At 39.7% G+C, this 12,869-nt stretch overlaps 1 long non-coding RNA gene across 1 annotated transcript; it reads right to left on the reverse strand.

Moving 5' to 3' along the window:
- Nucleotides 1-500: 500 nt before the first annotated feature.
- On the reverse strand, nucleotides 501-2,807 carry LOC310771698. The gene is made up of 3 exons (XR_014552458.1): nucleotides 2,572-2,807; nucleotides 1,684-1,759; nucleotides 501-1,390 (listed from the first exon to the last, which is right to left on the reverse strand). It is a non-coding gene; the product is annotated as an uncharacterized lncRNA (long non-coding RNA).
- Between the last annotated feature and the right edge of the window lie 10,062 nt (nucleotides 2,808-12,869).

The raw sequence follows: 12,869 nt of genomic DNA on the forward strand, positions 1-12,869 counted from the left end.
TTGTTTATAAACCCAGCTAGCAGATCATGGGCGGGCCGCCGGCGGCAAGCCGGAGACCAATTCGGCGGGCCACCGTCGGCAGCCGCAGCGGCTCCGCTGCGGTCGTGCTAGTCGGTGAAACAGCGGTCCGCCGGGGTGGCTCGCTGCCGGTCCGCTGGCGGCACCAGCGTACACAGCCAGCGGCCCTTGCACGGCACGCTGATGGCATGCCGCTGGTATTGCACCTCCCAGCCCCCATATACATTGTTATGCTAATGCTTGCATGCAGTGCTTCTCCACTGGCAGGGCTCCCTTCCTCTCATACTTAAATATGGTGGTAATTTCTGAGGTAGTCTACTTGGTTAAAAAAGGTTGAGAACCACTTCAATAATGCACATAATTACAATGATTTAAATGATAACATGTGAGTATTCATACAACAATAATAATTTAAAGGAGAACAGATCCGTGAACTTTTTGTTATTTTATTTATGGACATAAGAAATCAATCAAAGGATGATGATTTGACAACTGTGCATTGCAAATAGCAAAAAACTTGACAACTCTGTAGCTATATGTTGCATATTATGTAGGCTATATATTAAAAAAAAACACATCAAGCCAAAAATAATGTATAAAAAAAAACAAAGCAAAGCAAAATCTGCCTTAAATAGTGCAATAGTCAAATAAAACAGTCATAAAGATACAAATAGAAAACAGGCATAAAGTCACGCACAGCAGCACATCATAGATATTCCTTTTCCACCGTGTTCCAAAAAGTAAATTTTATATAAAATTGTGTGTTATTATAGGTGGGTAATTATCAAGGACTGTAATGATTGTAAGTCAATACTAGCAGGGGGAGTCTAGTATATAAATAAACAATAGTCTCAAGATTCAAGCTTACTTAATAGCCATAATGAACATGTTACAAATGAGGAATTTGTCTTTGTGCAGTATGCAGCGCAGCAATACAAATCAGGCAGACAGAAAGGCAATTTTCAAATTAATTTGCATTAAAGTGCAAAGTAACAGACCTTGAAAGTGACATAGTGGAGTCCATGTAAATGTCCGTGGCGTGTAATAAGTCCATAAAATGCCCAGTAAGTCCTTAAGTGATGTGTAATGGTTGTGTCCATGGCCGTGGGATAATAATGTCCATATGAAAGATGTCAAGTGTCTTCAAGTGTCTGTGGGATAAGTCCATGGGGGGCATGGGCTTGTGGAGGGTTTCGGGTCTCATTGAAGAGGCGGATAGCCAAGTCCGAGTCACGAGTGCCTCGAGTCGAGTCACGAGTCCTGGACTTGGACTCCTGGACTCGAGAACACTTGCAGGCAGAGGGAGTCACAGGTCTTTTTCTCTTTGACGGCGTTGCACGTGGTGGACAAGGCCGGCTCCTCCGAAACCCAGCTATGCAGCGGAGAGAGATGGACGAGAGGTGAACAAGAAAGATTGAGGACATGAATACTAGTCATTACAGTTTGTTGAAGTACAATTTTATATGTATTAAAACAAAAAGGGGGGCGGGGGGCACACACACACATACACATGGAGGCATTGTGACATCACTGATGCAATAATATTTAGTGAGAGCAACACACACACACACGGGCGTGCCAATAGGGCAGGCGAGGCCAAGCTATGGCTAAAGAAATAATAATTTTCCATAAGAATATTTATAAAAAATAAAATAGAAACCTTACCTTTAAAACTATCTACGAGGTCTTGAAGTTGCCACTCCGCCAATGTGTCTCTGACAAAGCTGTCCATTGGCCCAACCTGAAACAAACAAAGGGAGCTACATTAGAAAAATAAAATAGCTATTTGAATGCCTTTTATGATGCTGCTAGGAGGGATTTTTGAGCTGATACCTATAACAGACAAATATCTGCTTCTCTTGTCCGATAAGCGATAATAATTTCACATTTTTGTATTTATGCAGCTGCTGGACTCTAGCAGCTTCATATGGCTCATCTCAAGCCTGTTTGGTCCAAAATAGAGCTTGCATCAGTGTGGGGGTAAAAGGAAATAAATAATACAAACGATTTACAGACTAACAGTCACAGACTGTAACGGTCTGTAACGTTAGTTTTGATCTCATCTTACATGGCCGTGCACGCAAACAGAAGAATATGCACGCAGTAAATTAACGTGAGCAGCAACACACTAACAATGGGCTGTACTCTGTAACGTTAGTTTAATCAATTGTCTGTTTATAGCCGCGAAAGCAAACGGAATTATGTACGTTAACGTTAAACGGCCGAATAACACCGTTAAATGGTGTATTGATATATCCAGAATGAGCACAAAATAGATGTTTGCAACCGATGCCTTTTTACGTTTTACTCCAAGAAACGTGGAAGGTTTTTAACAAGATGTAGATGGCCCATGCATTTCTTCACTGGGTAGAGTGGCTAACGCTAGCCTCTGCTACTTGTAGGCCTATGTGTAACACAAAAAGCTGTCTACACAACGTCATTTAACTATTAGCCATCTAACTTGTTGTTATCTGCCTAACCAGCGAAATGGCTAATGGTAAGATCGCAGCAGAGCACAATAGGATTTACAAATATAGCGTTAAATATTCTTACCGATCTGCTTTTCAAAGAGCCCCGAAGTTTTCAGTGTTCTTTGTTGTCGTGCACGTCTTGTTTTTCTTGTGATGAAGTTGCAAGAAGGCAGCGGATGATCGCCACCAACCGGTCTGTTATTGTCCGTATATCGCTTTTATAATCAGTCCTGTGTTTTGTAGATAGGTGAAGACAAGTCATGGTTTAAAACGACTTTTTCAAAGATTGTTGCTATCAGTACTCGGCGCATGTTTGCTTCCTGAAATCCCATTCATAAAATGGCGCCAGGACACACGTAGCCTCAATGGCCTGGACGCAGACACAACGTCACACTACGGCAACGCAAAAGTGCCAAAATTCTTCACTTCCCATCGTCACTCTCAACCCCCCCCCCCCCCCCCCCCCTCCCTCCCAATAATCTTTATTTCAAACTGTTAACATTACACACACAAAAACAACATCAGACAAATGGATACAGATGAGACATGGGGGGGGAATATATAGGCTGCAGTGCAGACCTGACCAGTGTAATAAAGTAGAGAGAGAGAGAGAGAGAGAGAGAGAGAGAGAGAGCCATCATCCTGCATCTGGCTGAAAAATATAACACTGCATACCCAGTGAATAAATGACCCACGTTTATTCTTCTTGGACATCTACCTATTATTATTTGCACTTTATTTATTTATTTATTTATTTATTTATTTATTTATTTATATTCCAGGGACAAAACAATTGTTCCAGAGGTTAAATTAGGCTACAACTGGGTAGACACAGCCCTGTTGTGCCTTAAATTTTGTGTAGGCCTATACAATATTTTGCCAAAAATATGTTGCTATCTTCTATAAACATTCCAAATTTGACATGTTCAAGTAGAAATGCATCAATGCTAGATTATCCATAAATTAAAATTAGGCCAATTATGAGTAATTTTGCAGGGGAAAAAAGTGATCTTTTGTCTCCACATCTGTATTGCAAAATTCATACAGATTCACATTCTACTCCTAAAATGATTTTTTCCCCTTTGTGTACACACACACACACACACACACACACACACACACACACACACACACACACACACACACACACACACACACACACACACACACACACACACACACACACACACATATATACAGATCCTTTAAAAAAATTGAATATCATGGAAATAACATGGATAACCGTGGACTTCAGCGGATTGTCAAGCAAAGACGATTCAAAAAATTTGGCAGAGATTCAGAGGGAGTGGACTGAGGCTGGAGTCAGTCATAACTGAGAAGTAACTGCTGATTTTCTTCACACTATAATACTTTCTTGAAATACTGTATTGGGGGTCTTCTGGAGCTGTAGGCCAAAATTATGAAAAATGAAACAAATAAAGGCTAGAAATATTTCACTTTGTGTGTAATGAATCTATAATCTATGAAAGTTTCACTTTTTGAAAGGAATTATGGAAGAAAACTTTCCATGATATTCAAATTTTTGGGAAAGGATCTGTGTGTGTATATATATATATACATAGCCTACTTATAGTGATCAACTGCTTATATTGATCAAAAACCTTGGTCCTGAATTATTCCATGCTGTTATGAATAATTTGCTTATAGTGATCAATACTCTGCTTACAGTGATCATTTTGGGCCTTGTCCCACCTGAGAACAATGGATTTTTTTTTTTAATTACAGTAATTTTATTTATTTACTTACAAACTGCCAGAAATGAGCTTTTTGATTAAAAAAAATCTACAGAGGTTCTCAAAGTGGGGTCCAGGTACCCCCAGGGGTCCTTGAGGGGCTTCCAGGGGTATACCTAGCAAAAAAAGTAATTCATTTTCAGAAGAATTCCAAAGATAAGTAACACAATGACAGAATGCATGAGTATTTTGGTCATGGGTTTCATACACTTTATATTATAAAACATTGTGACGACCACACATGGGAGGGTAGTCACAAAAGCTAAAAATCATATCAGTTGGGACAAAATATTATCAAATGAGGCTCCGTTGTCTAATTTGTGTCAGTTTAAAGTTTGAGAACCACTGCACTAGACATCAAGTCAAGTGGCTAGGCCATGGATGCACTATCAAGCACATAAGCTATAGACCACTTTGCTTGGTCATTCAAAACCATTCAAAGTCCAACATCCATCCGGTTGTATTTTAATTTGCTCTGGTTTACGACTCAGGCGTGAACAATTCAACAAAGTGAATTTATAAGCTATTGATTTTGATTTCTGGTATTCAAAGAACATTCCAACACAGGTGATTAGAAATGTTTGTCCACTATGTTTTTTAATTCAAAGACTAACCCAAAAATTTGAGAGAACAACATAAATAAAAAGTAAATGCTGCACGGACAAAACAATTACTACAGAAATTAAATAGGCTACAATAAACTTCTCAAATACAATGTATAATTTTTGGGCATTTGTGTTTTTCATCCATAGGCCTATAGAGCTTTGGAAAATCTTGCTAAGTTCATTTTCGAATGCTGTGAAGGTATTGTTGCCTTTGTGTAGCCTAATAAAAACAGAAATCCATTAAATAGTCTCTTTCAAACAAAAGAGAACAGAACTTAGCCCATCGTTTCAAATTAGAGCTATAGTTTCATAATGCTTATGAATGCAGTTTAATGGATGGAGTATCTTGGCCTATCTGCCGACAGCCAGACACCAGCGCCCCTCCAGCGCTGATGTGGTACTTAGAGAGGGCAAATTCTTGGCGGCTTGCCGACGGCCTGCCGCTGCTAGCCCTCCAGCGGCATTCCGCCAGAGTGAAGGTAGCGGCATCCTCCAGTGGGCCGCCGGATGGCCGCTGAAGGAATGCCACCGCCGCCCGGCCGCTCAAAATGCGACAACGGGCCACTAGCGGCAGCGGCAGATTGCTAGCTGGGAAGTTACTCTGTATCTACAGTTCCTGATACTTTAATTACATTTACACAATTTACATTTTGTTTTATAAAATTATGAATTAATGTAAGTGCACTTTTGATACCTGAGAGTATAGATCCACACATTGTTGTACAACTAAAATGAGATTCAAATGTAAGTTATATGTAGGTTTACTGCAATAATACATTCCTTTTATTGTCACTGTAGTAGGGATGTAGGGATTGAATCAATTTCCATAATCGAAATTCGGGAAAATAAACGATCAATTATCGATTATCGATAGCATAATAATAATAATAATAATAATGTTTTTTTTTTTGTTTTTTTTTTAACTCTGGTCTGGTAATAACTTTGCGCGTTCTCAGCCAGGTATAATGGCGATGCCGCTGTGTAGTAAGAATATCAGACACTAGCGCTGTGGCCAGGTAAACAAACATGTTACATGTCAGGTTACTCAGCGATCCTCAAAGTCCGGACTCCGGTCCGCATCCGGACCCAGACGCCGTCCTATCCGGACCGAGCCCTATAACGCTTAGTTCACACAGACAACCTACGCCTTGCCTCAACCCACGCCTACGCCGAGCTGGGCGTGAACCTGTTACACGCTTTTGCGATCACACCGCACGCCTTTTGCACGCCGAACCTGGAGCCGAGTCTCAAGCGCCTCTCCTCTCTCCCGACTGTATTTTTTCACGTGTTGTCCAGAATTGTCATGGGTAGCCTAGGTAAAATAAATCTGATATATTTAATGTTCTATTGATGCTGGATATGTATAACCAGGTCTGACTATAGTCAGACATTTTAGAGAGGTGATCTTGCAAGAATATGTGCTGGCACAACAACATTGTCCATCTTGCTTCTTCGGTCGCTATTCTCTCTCATGAAGATTTGTTTGCAAAAAAAGGGAGAAAGCCCCACGTGATAGCCACCCGTCAATCTCTCTCTCTCTCTCTCTCTGCTCAACACGGTTGTAGTAACTCCATTTTATTTTGAAATTCAGTTGACTTTGCCATTTCCCACGGATATTGTCGCGTTTTTCTTTCATGGCTTGACAGAAGAAGCTTGACAGAAGAAGCCTGCCTGCACGCGCCTAGTCGGCTTGAAAATAGAACTCACGCCTAAACGATAAAATCGGCAAGGCACAGGCAAGGCGTGGGTACACGCAGGGTTCACGCTGAGGCGCCCCGTGTACACAGCCTCGTTGCCAAAAACGGATGCCTATTTAAAAGCGTGGGTAAAGGCAAGGCATAGGCAAGGCTTGGGTCGCTGGTGTGAACCCAGCCTAACCTATAAATCATTGAGAATTGTTACATTTCACGGAGCTTTTCTTTTTTAACCGGCACATGCTTTTCTACCCTTTACGGTACTGGTTTATCTGCCAGGAAGCTCACAGACCAATGCATGCGCTGTAAATCATCACACGTGATGCTACTCAGCCAATCAAATATCCGATTCGATATTGCCTGTTCCAGTCGGTTCCAGTGCTGCAGGTGAGAGAGTGTCAGTGACACATGGACGAAGTAGAGACGAGAGACTCGGAGATATGCGAGAGATATAAGTCATTTCACATGGCGTGCTCGAGTAGACGGCAAAAACAAAGATTTTGTTTTAATCCGGAGCAGGCAGACTCTTAGATGTTCATTGTTCTCACGGGCAGCTCAAAACCAGGCAGTATGTCTCATTATGAAGTGCGATGCGATCCTAACCTGTCTATGAAAGCGTCACACGAGCAAACACACTCAAATCCAGACTGAGGGCACACTCACACATTCACTGCCCAACGGCATGTGACGTTTGCATTGCGAACGATCGATAGACAGACAGGCAGACAGACAGATACATAGAGACAGACAGACCAATAGATACATAGAGACAGACATTGAGACAGACAGATAGATAGATAGATAGATAGATAGATAGATAGATAGGGAGCTCACTTCTCTCAAGAGAAAAGGTGGAGTTGAGGGGAGAAAAGATTTTCTTTCTCAAATTAAAGCACTTTTAAGATGCACATTTTCCCAAAGCACTCTGTTGTATGTTATTTTTAAATGCAGCCATTATTTTACTTGAAATGAGAAAATAACATGTATTTATTATTAGTGTAGGCTAGTTATTTATAATGAATCCAGTTAAATATGAAAACTAAATAAACATTGTTGATGTTTATTTTGATTTAACATAGTTGTTGACTACATACAGACATTGTACCATTAGGCTACTGCAATCAGGACATTTTCTCTAACTGGACCTCTATGAATTTTAATTGAGTGCCCCTGGGTTACATGATGTAAGGCAGGGGTGGCCAAACTACGGCCCGCGGGCCAACTGCGGCCCGCTGCCCGTTTTTAAGTGGCCCGCCATGAATTTAGAAAAAAAAAAAAAACGTTTTTTATTTTATTTTATTTTTTTTGCTAAAAACTTTTTTCCGTTTTTCTGTTTCAAAGTTTAAAACGGAAAACGAAAACGAAAACGGGGGAAAAAACGGAAAAACAAAAACATTAAGAAAAAGAAACTGAAAAACAAAAACAAAAAAACTGATTCCCCCCATTTCGTTTTTTCAATTTAAAACCATTGAAAATGGGTTATACTTGGGCACCCTGACCTGGTCTATTTATTAAAAAAATATATATATACTGAATTCATGTTTAATACTAATGTTATGTTAAATTATCTCTGTCTTAACCTGTTGGCACAGGAAAATAAAATTTGATAACATACAGAAATACCCATTGTAATAGGTGAGCGCATCAATAAACTACCGGTATGTGTCATATATTTATTTAGGTAGAAATAAAAATTTTGAAGGGTTTTCTGGTCCAATTTTTTTGCCGCGAAAACTGACGCGCTTAATAGTGTTTGGCCCGCGACTCCTTATATTTTTCTGTATGGGGCCCACAACCAAAAAAGTTTGGCCACCCCTGATGTAAGGCAATCGGCGTCTTCCAGCTTAGCTGACAGCACAAGAGTCAAATCAACAGGCCTGAGCTTGGCACGTCCTTACGTCATGAGTGCGCCTGCGGTAACGTTGACAACCACAGTCACACAGCCTTACACTAGCTAGCTAGGCTACTGTACTCACATTTTGAAAGTAGAACTCAGGCAGCTCACCGGCTGCGGCTTCCAGGCTTATAAACTTGCGACAAAAACCTCATCTGTCCTGATGGTCGAGTTCCATCCAGCTGCTCTCAGAGTCCGACGCGTGGATATTATTATTTGCCGAGATGTGTGTGAATTGATTCAGGTGGGCGTTAGCAGCTAAAGGCTAGCTCCATGCTGACTGCTGCTACTTCATAGTTCATAACATTATAAACAAATAAAATGACTTGAATTCACTTAAACACGTGTACCGCTACTCACACTTTGTTGAAAATTAGGAGAGAAGTCTGCGAAGTGTCATAGTTATAACAGCCTCGCTGAGGTCCACAGACCACTGGGTGCGTTTGTTTGTGTCCGCGGCGCATGCCGTTGTGAATTCCCCATGTTTAAAACAGTTTTGTTTTAAACTAGAGGCTATATGAAGCTCCACCTCACGTTAGTCGGCTGTGCAATGGAGTGGGGCGAGGAGGAACGAATTCCACCCAAACCTAGTCCGCAAAAAACAAAAAACAAAACAAAAATCGATAAAAATTCCACATGATCGAATTCATTCCTCAACTATCAATTATCGATTATTGATGAACATCCCTACACTGTAGCTTGTAGATTGAATTACTATTGGTTTACTGGGATATTACACACATTTTATAAATATTGTAGCCTGTACCAATTGATTTGATTACAGAATAGTAATTGAGAGAAATGGTGTGACCTTGTCAGATTTTTGTAGACGGGGACTTCCAGGATGAATCCCAGGATCCAGGGGAATACAGCGAGACTACAGATCTCCCAGTCGACTGGGATGGCGAGCCACCACTGAGCATCTAGAAGAGCAATCCACACATTCACTGCAGTAGCATCAAGGACTACCCTGCTGTATGACTGGAGCGGTCGTTACACACACAGTCCAGCGGATGAACTTCATCGGGACGCGTACAGACACCCATCGACTTTTGGCCCCAAACAATTTTTTATTTTATTTTTTGGACTGAAGGGACAACATATTTTATTTGTGGGCGCACTTTATTATTTTTGGGGAATTATAAATTGTCAACTGTGAAAAGCTGAAGTACTGAATTCATGTTTACAAACAAAAGGCTTTAAATTCATCTAACTCTTACTAAGATAATCTTGCTAAAAGCCAAAACTCTGTGTTGTCTAATTTCATTGCTGTCATACATTTTTAAGGGCTCTGGTCATTCTGAAAATCTGGTACTTGTCCATGCTCATTTATATTAATATTCTATTATTATTATTATTATTATTCAGAATTACAGTACATATGCTACAGTCATCAAAGAGCATTCATTTACCGATTATCAACTCACTTTGTATCATTATAATGCTTGTTGATATAAGCAGATGGGCAATATTTACCTTTGCTACATGTTTTCAAGACTGAGAGCTCCCAGTTCATCCTCTGGCAAAACGTTCAGCTGTGACGCTTTTCACATCACAACGCATCATAACGGAATTGCGGAAGCTCTGCTCCGAGGGCTGTTGATTCGGCTTCCAGGGCGCTGTTATTGTTAAAGAGCATTAATAGATGGTTATTTACGGTTAAGTAATGCTTATTCAGCACTCTTGTGCTTTTATGAAATGTTCCTTAAGTGATACATGTTTTCAGCTTTACAAGTGTCACAAAGAACATTAATAAATGGTTTATTACAGTTAAGTAATGCTTATTCAGCACTCTTACGCTTGTTGTTATTCAAGGGATGTTTTCAACTTTACAATAAGGGTCACACAGAGCATTAATAAATGGTTAATTACGGATAAGTAATGTTTTTCAGCACTTTAATAAGTTTATGAACTGTTAGTTAAGGCATATATGTTTTCAACTTTACAATAAGGGTCACAAAGAGCATTAATAAATGGTTAATTACAGATAAGTAATGTTTATTCAGCACTTTAATGCATTAATGAAGTGTTAGTTAAGGCATATATGTTTTCAACTTTACAATAAGGGTCACAAAGAGCATTAATAAATGGTTAATTACAGATAAGTAATGTTTATTCAGCACATTAATGCATTAATGAAGTGTTAGTTAAGGCATACATGTTTTCAACTTTACAATAAGGGTCACAAAGAGCATTAATACATGGTTTATTACAGGTAAGTAATGCTTATTAGGCACACTCAAGCTTTTATTAAGTGTTACTTAAAGCAGCTACGAGCAACTTTTTCGATTGTTATTAAACAGTATAAATTGAATATCAATGCATCACATCTTACCTCTAATAGTCGACGAGACCAAAGCCGTGTGTATCTGAGATTGCTCCCTTAGGTGATTATTAAGTCTATAGTCTGTCTAAACTCGCGCCAACAGGGGGCTCTCTAGAGCGACCGGACCGGGTAACCCGGAAGTGAAACGCGGAAGTGAAACCAGGAAGTGAAACGCAGCTGCCTTTTTACGCCGTTTGCGCTGCCTAGCAACATAACATAAACAATGTGAACGCCACGCATACTCGCGGGAACATCTCTCGTTATATTCTAACAGGTTTTTGGAAGTTATTTTGTGGTTATGGCCGAAGTGGCTGCTGCAAACCGTTTCATTTCAATTCCTGATCTGCCCTGGCTACAGACACACTAACACTGGCCGATTCACTCGGGGTTCAAGCGAGACTACTCTGCGTTGGTATCGTCGACTATTAGAGGTAAGATGTGATGCATTGATATTAAATTTATACTGTTTAATAACAATCGAAAAAGTTGCTCGTAGCTGCTTTAAGGGATATATGTTTGCAACTTTACAATAAGGGTCGCAAACAGCATTAATATATGGTTAATTACAGTTAAGTAATGCTTATAGAACATGCATATAAATTAGGGCCACATGAAGAAACGGAACCAGCAAACCTCAAATTAATGTTAATTAAGGGTTAATGGATGCTTATTAAGCACTACTAGTCATGTTAATTACGGTGTGTTAATTAATGCTTATTAAGCATTAACCAACCCTTACTTAATGCACATTAGTTAATGTTAATTAAGGGTTAATTAAGGCTTACTAAGCTTTACTAACCCTGTTAATTCATGTTAATTCATGCTTATTAAGCATTAACTAAGCATTAATTAACCCTTAATTAATGTACCCTTATTGTAAAGTGTTACCTCGTTTTGTTTTGAGCTATGATAACTGAGGAACGAGGACTGATGACTGACAGAGGTTTTGTGTGAGCTATGATAACTGATGGAGTTTGGAAAGAGGACTGACGAGTGACGCCGTCTTGTGAGATGACTGACGCGTGAGGAGTGAAACAGTATTGCAGGAAGAATGATGTTTTCGTGTGAGGACTGAAGGCGTTTCAGAGCACACCCGATGCGGTTTACTATGAGACACAAGAATTGACAACGCTTAGACTGAGGAATGATAGATAGCCAATACTCTGACGGAGGATGCCCTAAAATGGTTGCCGTACGCAAATCGTGACTAACAGACATCGCCCGCCCACCTAGACAATTTTAATTATGATGATGATGATCTGGATGATGAAAGCTATGAAAATGATAAGCCTAAAATATTCCCCCTCCCCTTTTCATCCAATAAAAATCCCCCCGTATTTTTCACCCATCCTCCATGCATCTTCTCTCAGGAGAAAACATCTTCAACAACTTTGATGATTTTTTTCATCACACAGCACAGTGTGGGCCAAGGCTGATTTTCAAAGGCTCTCTGGTTTGAATTTGATCACTGCTATTATCATATCATGTGGCTTTCAGTGTCAAATAAACACAGCACCTTCTGGCCAAAAATGGTAATTTCAGCCCTCTGACCACCTATCATGCCTTGAAGAGAGGAAGAATTTACAAACACTGGACACAGGATACAAGCATTTTCACATATGATTCACAGTCGGTTTAGACCAGGGGTGGCCAAACTTTTTTGGTTGTTGGCCGCATACAGAAAAATATAAGGAGTCACGGGCCAAACAATATTAAGCACGGCAGTTTTTGCGGCAAAAAAAATTGGACCAGAAGACCCTTGTGCAATCAAAAATTTAATTTCTACCTAAATAAATATATGACACATAGTTTATTGATGTGCTCACCTATTACAATGGGTATTTCTGTATGTTTTCAAATTTTATTTTCCTGTGCCAACAGGTTAAGACAGATAATTTAACATAACATTAGTATTAAACATTCATTCAGTATTAAAAATGTTTAAAAATAAATAGACCAGGTCAGGGTACTCAAGTATAACCCATTTTCAATGGTTTTAAATTGAAAAAACTAAATGGGGGGAATCAGTTTTTTTGTTTTTGTTTTTCCGTTTGTTTTTCTTTCTTTCTTTGTTTTTCCGTTTTTTCCCCGTTTTCGTTTCCCGTTT

This window comes from Poromitra crassiceps (genome assembly GCF_964638095.1).
Source record: "Poromitra crassiceps genome assembly, contig: HAP1_SCAFFOLD_1055, whole genome shotgun sequence".
NCBI classification, from domain to species: Eukaryota; Metazoa; Chordata; class Actinopteri; order Beryciformes; family Melamphaidae; genus Poromitra; species Poromitra crassiceps.